Source organism: Grammomys surdaster, unplaced genomic scaffold (genome assembly GCF_004785775.1).
Source record: "Grammomys surdaster isolate TR1022 unplaced genomic scaffold, NIH_TR_1.0 169, whole genome shotgun sequence".
Taxonomy (NCBI): Eukaryota; Metazoa; Chordata; class Mammalia; order Rodentia; family Muridae; genus Grammomys; species Grammomys surdaster.
This window is the reverse complement of record NW_021604617.1, coordinates 812,750-824,034: the sequence shown is the minus strand read 5'-3', so window position 1 is coordinate 824,034 and position 11,285 is coordinate 812,750.

Sequence of the window (11,285 nt, the reverse complement as noted above, 5' to 3'; positions counted from 1 at the left end):
GTGAAGGTACTTGCGGTTGATGTAACTTAAAAGCCAGATGGTGGTTTTGAGGGGGAAAGAAAGCAAAGCTTTGTGGTGGAAATCCTCAATTTTGCTTCCCCTTTGGAACTTCAGTGCACAGTTTTAATCCCTTACCTCCAGTGCACATCTGGTCCTCTGTGCAAACAACCCTTTGAAACCCAATGCCTCTTAGCAGCCAAGGGCACTTTTCTAGCCCCTCTTTCCTGTTTGTACAGTGCTCTAAAAGATCAGACCTGCCAGGACATACAGCCTCTGGGCAGAGAGATCATTAAATATGAGATGAGCCAGAGAGAGACTTAGAGCTTATGTGAAACTTGTCATGTAGATGAGAACTTTTTATTTTCATTGAGATTATCAGAAGTGACTTTACCATATTTCTTTCTGAAGTTTCAGGTTAGCCTGATGTGCCCTGCATGGCAGTTAGGTGTGCCTAGCTAGCATGCAGTGAGTGGATGACAAAAGCTCAGCTGAAAGATACACAGAAAATCAGAGCAGGTGACGGGGAGGAGCTGTTTGCCCTCAGGAATCCAGATTCATCACCAACCTTGGAACAGCAGTGAACAACTTGGACACTGAGGAGTCTATTGTTGGGGAGCTGAATTGCCTTGTACCAATGCAGAGTAACTTTCCAGTCACTCTGCTTGGGATACCATGCTGCCCTTTACAAGGGTTGTATGTGGGATGCTGGTCAAAATTAATTCTTTTTAAATTTTAGTTTTATGTTAAAAGCAGGAGAGAAGTTTCTGAAAGCAGGGTAGGACTCTGTGTTTATGGTTTACTCTTTAGTGCAAGTAGTTGACTGAATAGGAGAGTGCTGGGTCCTATACAGTGTATGTGTTTTGTTTTGCTGTGGAAGCAGGACATGGTCTAGCAGACAGCATGGCCTCTTTGACAGCTGGATCCTGTCTTGCCATAAGGCAGCCTGTTTACCTTGTCTCCTTGATTATGCTTGCAGAACTCCATGCATCTGACTGGCCCAGTCCTGTGCACCAGGATGTTAATCAGTGAATGGGGGCAACACTTGGGTGGTTGCACAATTCACACTTTGCTAGGATCTAGTATCAACCCTGCTGACATCTCATATTCTTAGACAATGTTATTTCTTCTTCATGTATCTTATATGTGCTATCTACAGCAATCTGAATTTAGAAAATTTCTTCTATGTTCTGCTCAGTGACATCAAATTTCTAGTTTGAAATTATCTGAGAATAATAAACAAAGATGGGCAAATGCTAACAGCCAGGTGTCTTTGGCTGCCTCTGTCTCCATAAGAGTCTAGTAAGCCCCTCCCCCTAAAAAACAAAAACAAAAAACAAAAAACAAACCACAAAACCAAGCAAAACATCCAGTAAGTTACAGAGTTGGGATATAAATTCCTTTTGGATAATTTGTTACAAGTTGTTAGCTACTGTGTCCATTACAGAAGCCATTAGAGAACATGAAAAGGAAAAGTGAAAGGAATGGTCATTCCTTAAATGTTGGTCCTTGGTCAAATTTTAGTTGCCTTTGTTTGAAGTCTAATTAAAATCCTCTTCTAGATGAGCTAAACTGTTTGAGACTACATTGCTCTTGTAGTTGGAGAAGTTCTATGGCTTAATAATCTTCACATTTTGATATATTTAATAAATGCAAATGACCACACAAAGTCCTTTGTTAGAATTATGTTTGAATCCAGATATTCGTGACTCAAATTTCATTATCTTTGCTTTAGTCAATGGGAATATGATTGTATTTAGTGTTGTTGTTGTTGTGTGATATAGGAAGTGGAATTCAGGGCCATACATGTACTAGGCACATGTTTTATGTTTAATCTATAGCCTTTCCGTGGGAGGTAGTTGCTCTTGAAGTGCTGTGAGCGTAGGAAGGGATCTAGGAAGGTCAGGAATGGTCTTAGGAAAACAGCACATGCAAAAGTCAGTAAGTTTGTGCCTGGAATCCTGTGTGGTATCTAGGATTGAAGGGAGAGGCTGGTTTCAGTAGAGACACTAGAAGTTCAGAGATTGTGGTCAGACTGGCATCTGTGAGTAGTTTGTTAATTTTAGTCATTATATGGAAGTTTTCCTGTTCAACATACTGTGGGAAACTTTCCAGAGTGCTAAACCAACTGAACCAAACCTGGAATTCATCTTCTTCTGGATTTCTCTCAAGTGTCTGCTCAAGTGTGAAGATTTCCCAAGGAGGCTCCTGGGCCATGGTCCTAATCTAATGAATCTTGAGTAGAGCATAGGATGGTGCATTTTAAACACATCTGTTTAGAGATTCCAAGGCAGCATCAGGAACCACACCCTGGGAAATGCTGTTTTACAGCTTCTCAGATATCCATGTGAAAAGAAAGGATAGGCACTCAAGGGTAATCATCTTCCCTGCTCCTCTTCACTTTACACAGTCTGAATGGATCTGGACAATTGCTGCAAGAGGCTGCAAGCTGTTATTTTTTCTTCTTAGCTTACAACTGAGAGAAAACAATTTTGGGGGGGAGGCTGCACAAGGATGACATGCAAATTCATGAAGTGTTTCATATATTTTATATTTTATTTTGTTATCTTTTAAAAGATGGATGAGTGGATGAATCAATGAATAAATGAAAGCCTAGCCACTAAGATAAAGGTTAACAACTGAAATGCTACTTATACCTGCTGGGAGAGGAAAAGTCAGTTTTTTCTAATTGAATGATACTGGATGTATCAACTACTTCAGGAAAGGCCTCATGGAAAATTCATCTTCTGAAAGCTCAGCTTAATTAAGCAGCACCAGGTCTCCCCATTGGCCAACCAGACCCAGCCTTCTAGATATTTTGCTAATGTGCTTTTCTTTGGTACAGACAGCCTCAGAGTGGTCAAAGTGTTGTAAGGATATTACTCCATGGTGGTCTGCTTCAGGTCCAGCCTCAGAAACATGGTGCTTTCAATTCTGAGTCCTTTTGGAATAATTCCTCTCTGTTCACCGTGAGTAGCCTCATTTTTGAGATTCCTTGGTTTCAGTTCATACAGGAATAGATGATAAGCTGCAGTCACTTTATAACGTTTCCACCCACAGGGAGCTATATTATATGAGAGTTAACCCTTTGAAGTTAGATCAACTAGGGGCAGCCATAGCCATCTCAGATAGTACACACTAAGGTTTAGGGACAGCCTTGAACATATCTAGTGTCACTTTTCTCAGAGTGTATCTTTTATCATTAAGTGACATATGTCTATGCCCTGGAACACCATCCATGGTCTCATCTAGCCAGTATCATTGGATGATGGGTTCATATACACAGGTTAGAGTTATAAAAGCTTTAAAAATGTCTGTCCTTTTTTTCATTGCTTGGTGCCAGAATAAAACTGAGGATAAGAGAACAAATGTGATTCCAGATGCCCATGATTTCGTTTTATCTGAATCTAGCTAGCTGGGTTACCTTGTGTAATTTTCTCTCTGTCTCTGTCTCTCTCTCTGTCGCTCTCTATTTTAGAAGATGAGAATGTTGGAGTTTTGTAATGTCTGCTCCAAAAACTATAACTCCACTGATAGCACGTTCTTTGGTCTAAGACAAAATATTTGCATGTAAGACACATATTCATGGTTCTGCACTTACATTCATTTATTTGGGACCTGTGACAATGGGAATGCATTTTTGTAAGTCAAATCCTTTAGATTTAAATAGCTCAGCAATTTGGTGAGCCCAACATTTGGTCACATTTTTTGTTTCCATGGCTGTCTGTATCCGATGATGCTTGCCCCTCATACTGCCTCAGATTTGTCCCTTGGTTAGAAAGCAGCTTCCATTTACCTCACCCAGCTTCCCTGTTGATTCTATTTAGATCTGATGCTTTACTTATTGAAGAACTGGAACTAAAATTCCATTCTAACAAAAGAGGCAATCAAGCCAGAAAGCATGTAATGTGGTGTAAACTTGAAGTAGCCATACATGATTTGAACATTACATTCTGAAAGAGCCAGAACATTTTGGGGGGTATATTTTTCCTTTGGACGAAAAGCAAAACCTTACATTGTTCAGAAATGAATTGTAGAAATCGATTTTTATCGAACTCATCTGACGTTTTAAGTGAAACTTGACTGATGAATTCTGTGTTTCTTTGATAGACATCATAAACATTTTCCTTTTTCAAAAGGCAATCTAGGACATGTGTATTTTTAGTGTAGTTAAAGCTGTGTTAAAGTTGATGTAAAATAGATGCTGCAAACATTTGTAGAAGAAAGAAGACTTTTAATTAAATATTTCCAAGAGCAGAAACAAAATGAGCAAAGGCAGCTAACTCATAAAAACTCAAGGTTGCTTTTTAGGTGCATGGCAGTGGTTTTAGCACTTCATATAAGCTGTGTGTCACATATAGGATACTATCTAGTCATTTTATGTCTAAATATAAGTGGATAGCAAAGGATATTTATTGAGTGAATAAATAAATTCTGCTGCAAAAATATGTAGTGCACCAGGATATTAGATTTAGATACATGCATTAATTGTATATACTTAGTTAACTTAGGGTATGACATAATAAATGTAAGATGTTTCACTTATTTATGGAATTCACTCAAGTAGCTCAAATGTCATGAAGACTGTGTTGCCATTTTTTTCACTAATCCTATAACTGAGAAAGATAAGTAGTCTATTTTATGTCATTTATTTAATTCCTGCCCATTTGTATAGTATCTAGGCATTTAACAAATTCCCAAGGTGTATGTGTTTGTGTGTGTATAGTATATACAAATTTATTTGAAGTGATTGACACCAAATATGTTTCAGATTTCAGATGATTTTGACTTTGGAATTTTAAAATGTACATAATGAGGGTTTTGGGGGAAGAGACCCATGTTTAAACATAGAATGATTTTATGTCTTGTGTTCACCTTGCAGACAGAATGAAGGTAATTTTGTGTCAGATTTTTATTGTTCTTTTATTTTTACTAAAGGTACTCACAGAAGTGAAGGATGGAAATTTCTGCTTGTGGGATAGGTCTGCCTCTCAGTTTAAACTGTTGGCACATTTTGAATTTTAACCAAATTTTCTGTGTGTATATTATCATTTCTGTGTATTTGTGAATGAGCTTTCACATCCCAGGGAAGGTGAGCAATTTCGCTGCATAGGCCAGAGAGCTTTTTAATAAAGGAAATGGGTGGGCTTCAGAAAAAAACCCTGTTTTCACTGCTGGTAGACAGGAAGTCTTGGATTCTGTGATTTGAAGAGTACATGATATCTTTCTTATCCTTTGCTGTGCTATGTATGTATCATCCTGGGAAGTTTGAAGTGCAGAGTCTGGTTATTTAACCATGACTATGACCTTATCTTTTTGTTCCTCTTTTACTTCTCTCACTAATATATCAAGAGGAGATTAAAGCCTCCCCCCATCCCATTCTATGGGACTGGTCAAAGTTGTGTCTGTATTATTATTTTCTCTTTTTTTTCTAATTCAATATATCATAAATTAGACTTCTGAAAGTCATAGTTGCGGTGTTTCAAAAGAGTTTTAACAAAAATTCTTTGTGGGGAAGGGTCTCTATTGAGATCCAGTCTGCTGTGTTCAGTATGTCCACAATGCATGTGTCATGACAGTCTTGACATTACCAAAAGCTGATAGTATATTTTACAGATGCCAGCACGTCCAATTCACTATGTGTTTGTGGGTTTGGTCACAGGTGACTGGATCCTTTAAAGGGGATGTTAAATAAACTAGAACTTTACCAAATTACAGTGTATGATGTCCAGCTCTTAGCTACCTTAGCTCTTCATTGCTGAGGTTCCCCCACTTGAAATCCAATCATGAATCTGACTTTTCACCATCCATTTCTTCTCAAGTTAAATATTTCAATCTCCTTATGATCTTCCCTAGATAGAATTATGTCCACGAGTCTTAGCTAAAGCCACTTCGTTCATTTCAAACTCCGTTCCCCAGCAAACTGTCCTAGGCACTGAGAATGTATCTACAAGGGAGTTTACATTCACTAGAGAAGAAAAGTAGGCAAGAAACATAAGTTCATGGTCGGTGCCAAAAATTAAAACAAAGCCTGTGCAGACAGGACACAAGAGAATTGGGTAAGCACTTCCATTTTAGTAAAACCAAGAGACAGCCATGTCAGTCTAGAGAAGGAAAGCCTCAGATAGAGGAAAAATCCTGTACAAACTCCAAGTGACAGCATGAGTAGGATTGGGCAACAGGGCTTGAGGAAGGGGCCAGAAAAACACAGTCATGCTTCTTTCTGTGTGGGAGTTACTTAAGCATGGGGTGTTCTTTTAAGACCTTTGACTACATCTTATTCTTCTGTTTCAGTTTCTACTTTCTCTTTCCAGCAACAAGGGATCAGTGAAAACTACATGGTATGAAACATGTGTAATAAAGATCTGTTTTCCCCTCATTACTGTCTATCCCATTAGAAAAAGTTACTCAGTCCTTCCTGGGTCACTGCATAGCAGCATTATAGGATTTTCATGGTTGCTAATATCTGTGGACGCACAAGTACCTTGTATAAAATGACATAGGATCTACAGAGAATACACCTTCTCAAATATTTTAATCATCTAGGTGATTTACAATACAAAATTTAATATAGGCAGATACTCGCTATTCTCTATTTATTAGAGAATAATGACAAAGAAATAAAAGGCTTTTATGTGCTCAGTAGAGACACAATTATCTTCCCAAATTATTTTAATCTGCAGTTGATTTTCTTCACAAATGCTAAATTTCTGGATATGGAGGGCCAGATTTTCTTTATCTGTTCAGCATTGTGTAGTAGGTGCTCATATTTCTGAAGAAGAATGAATGATAGAAGCAATAGATAAGTATATGATGGATATCTGGGCTCCCTGTACACTTGTGCACAAAAATACCTGGTGCAAACTGAACCAGAATGATGGACAGGAAACACCTGGCCCATTGCAGGAGACTTTTCAATCTATAGTAGGATTGACTATTACCGGCACCCCTCAGCCAGGGCTACAAAAAGTTTATGTGAGGACAAAGAAGAGCCTCAGAGTTCAGAACTTAAAACTTAACTGTGAAGTGTCTTCAAAGCCCTATTTTACATACTAAATACTCAATTTGATTTTATATTTCATTTCAAAATATGTTTGTGTATGTGCCTTAATATAAATTTAATGTTTTTTTTTTCTCATTGTCTCTACCTGGGTAGACATGGCTGGTTCATCCTTTGACTTTTATGGATGAGTCATCATTAAGGACAAGGTGTTAGTATCTTCACAAAATCATAGTTCACTGCCATGATATAATTACAGACTCTAAATATTGATTGTGGATTAATGAATGAATTTGGTAAAATACTCTAATTTAAAGTGTTTTCCCCGACATTACTTCTTTCTGTTGACTATTTAACAGCCCCCTGAAGCAGGCCTCACTTATTCTCTGGTAAGCCATGCCATGTAGATTTTTTTTTCTGCACACCTGAATCAACCCATATGCACAACAATTTGGGCTGTACACTCTATGGTAGAATATCACACCACGATCACACTGTCTCAGTGGGCCGAGGACTCCTTTCATTTAGGAAGAACTGATGGGTGGAAGAAGGAAAAACAGTTGCAACAGGAAAGGTTTCATTTTCCCTGGAGGTCGGAAATCAAGATATTCACATACATGAATAAGTACATAGCACATCTGCTACTACACTGCATAACTTTCAGTTTTATATTCTCATTGTTTGCATAAGTACCATGGATGCTTCTCTTTCTGTCCATAATAACATTGGGGGGATGATGGGGAATACACTGAATTTGCAGATTGCTTCTGATAAGGTAATCATTTTCACAATATTTATTCTTCCAATCCATGAACATAGGAGGCCTTTCCATTTTCTAGTGTCTTCCTCAGTTTTTTTTTCTTATTGTGTTTTGGATTTTCACTGTAGAGGTATTAACTTCATTGGTCAGGCTTATCGCAAGTTATTTTTTGGGAGGGGAGAGTCTGTTCTTGTCTTAGAGTTTTATTGCTGTGAAGAAACACTGTGATCATGGCAACTCTTCTAAAGGCAACCATTTAATTGGCGCTGGCTTGCAGTTTCAGAGACCTATTGTTGGAGCCAAGAGTTCTCCATATTAACTGAAGGTATCCAAGCAGGGAATGTCTTCCACATGCAACCAGGAGCTCTGATTGCACACTTGGAGTAACATCAGTATGACAAAAGTCAAAGCCCACCCCTACAGTGACTCATTCCCTCCAACAAGGCCACGTCTCTTAATAGTGTCACTCCATGTGGGACTGTAATGGGAAGTATTAGAAAAGGTGAGCTGCTTGGCTAGCTCCTGGCCTCTGCCATGTCCTCGCTCTAAGTTCCGCACTAAGAGTGGCAGAGGCACCAGGAGCGCCGGCCCAGGGCCCATGACACATTGGCGTGGCTGATGCCTCTGCCAGTCAGCTCTGTGGACTCCATGGCTCTAAGCATGGCCCTTGGGTCAACTCCTCCACCTCATAGTGCTTGACTCAACCCCATACAATATCCGCCATTCTCGCAGTACCCAGTAGAATGAAGACTCTTAATGCTTAAAGATTATCCGATGGATTTATATATCAGCAAATACTCAATACACAGGAGGCTCACACAATTAGAATTGCTAACCCATTTACCTAACCTTGATAAGAATAACTACTTTAGACTGCTAGAGTCCCACGGACATCCACTGCCATCTTCTGTCCTCTCTTCTCCTCTCTCTTCCCTCGCTCCATCCTCCTCCCAACTCCTAGCCTGCCTACCTCTTCTCTATCCAATGATGGAGCTCCACTACAAATACAATGGGCAGGAAAAATCTTGCAACATGGGACAAGCATTCAAACACACAAGTTTATTGGGGCCAATCCTATTCAAACCACCACAGTTGTGAATGGGACTGTTCCCCTAATTTCATTCTCAGTATGTTCACCTTTGATATCTAGGAAGGCTGCTGATTTTGCATGTTCATTTTACAGCCTGTTACTTTGCTTTCAAGTTACATTTACTTTCAAGTATGTGTTAATTATAAGAGTCTGTTTGAGTCCTCATGGTCTCCAATGTATTGAATTGTATCATCCACAAGTACTGAGACTTGGACTTCCTTTTGCTCTATTTGTATCCATTTCATACACCTCTAGTCTTATTGCTAGAGTTATGACTTCAAGTACTAAATTGAATAGGGGGAAGAGACTCTTGTTCCTGATTGTAGTGGAACCATTTTCAAAGCATTTTTCCTCACTTAATATAATGTTGGCCCTAGATGTGTCATATAAAATCTTTATTTGTTGAGTTATATTCATTTTATCTGTAGGCCCTTTGGGCTTTTGTCATGAAGAGCTGCTGAATTTTGTCAAAGATAAGTCGGCATTCATTGAGAAGATGATGTAATTTCTACTCTTGAGCCCATTTGTGTGATGTATTGCATTTATTGATTTGCATATGTCTTAGGTTTTATCCTTATTGCAATGATAAAATAACTTAATAAAAACAAGGTGAGAGAGAAAGGGTTTTATTTAGCTCCCATTTTGAGCAACAGTCCATCATGTCCTGGAAGTCAAGGCAGGAGGAACTCTAATAACTTGGTCACATTGTATCTACTATCATGGAGGCTGCCTAACTGCACCCCAGGGCTGAGATTACAGATGCACATCAAAATGATGAAGTCCAGTGATTGACTCACTCTTTCCATTTTATATCTTTCATTATTTTACTTTAAAGGGTGGTCTTGCCACAGTTAAGACGGGGTCTTCCTATATCAATTAATATAGACAAAATAATCTTCTACAGGCATGATCAGAAACTAAATAATACCTCACATTTATGTGTGAAATCCTGTCTGCCAATTGATCTTGTCAACTTGGCAAGTTACTACCTTGGCAATACACAGAATGTATTGAATTATCTTGTATCTCTGAAATGAAGCCAGTTTGACTATGGTAAATAAGCTTTACCATGTATCCTTGAATTGTTTGGAGTATTTTATTGAATGTTTGTGTGTCTGTGTTCATGAGGGAGACTTTGTGTGTGTATGTGTGCACACACATGCACACGCACATGCACTTGTGCACATGCATGAATGTGTTTGGGTTATTGGCTCCTTAGAAAGTGTTTGGAAGCATTCCTTCTCTTTATATATCACAGAATAGTTTGAGATGGATTGGTGTTACTCTTTCATAATTCTGTTAGAATTCAAGATTGAATTCATCTGGACTTGGACTTCTTTTAGATGGGAGATATTTTATCATTTTTTAAATCGTATTGCTTATTATAAATTTGTTTAAATTATGTTTCTCATCTTTGTTGCTGCTTGTATTATGAATGCTAACTTATGTTCTTCAAAATACTGTTTCTTTAAGAATTTCTGCACAGAGCTTTCTGGAACTTGTCCCTATTTCCTATAGTCGATTCTTGTTAGTAAATAAAGATGCCAAGAGCTAATAGCTGGGCAGGACAGATAGAGGTGAAGTATTTTAGAATTCCCAGGCTTGAGACTGGGAGGGGAAGGAAGAGAAAAATCCACCATGGGAAGAGATGGAGGAGAGGAGAAATACCATGCCTGAGAAGAATACAAGATAAATTGGGATGACCACCATGTGAAGGACCCGGGAGAGTGTGGCCCAGTTGGGGCCAGAGCAGTCAAGATAAAACATAAAATTAGTAATTAATAAGTGCAGATTAACCACGTGGAGGTTAGACAGTGGCCCAGCTATTGAGCTGTTTAAAGCATGTTAAAATATAAAGGGTGTGTATGTTCATTCAGGAACATAAAACATTGAGGTGGGTAGAAAACCTACCACTGGGATTTCATATTATTTATTTCAACACATCTTGATTTAATTATGGTAGATAGTATGAGTCATTTCTTTTAGATTTTCCAGTGTACTATTTTTTTTTCAGTAAATTGCTTGTTTAAAAATTTTAACCTTTATGTTTATGAGCATGGGTGCTTTGTCCTGATGGATGTCTGCACCACATCTATTGCTGGTTTCCATGAAGGAAAGAAGACGTCAGATTCCCTGGAACTGGACTTACAAATGACTCTGGGCTATCATGGGTGCTGAGAATTTAACTGGAGCTCATAAATAATAGTCAATATTTTTAACTGCTGAGCCATCTCTCAAACTTCTACCATGTGTATTTTTAAAGTGTGTTGTGTTGATTTGATTGGTATCTGTGCTAAGTATATTCCTTTGAAACAGTTTTCTCTTTACTTTTCTTTGAAATGTAAATAATATTTGTTTATTTATTTATTTATTTACATCTATGGAATGATATTGTGGGTTTTTTTAATTGGATATTTTATTTATTTACATTTCGATTG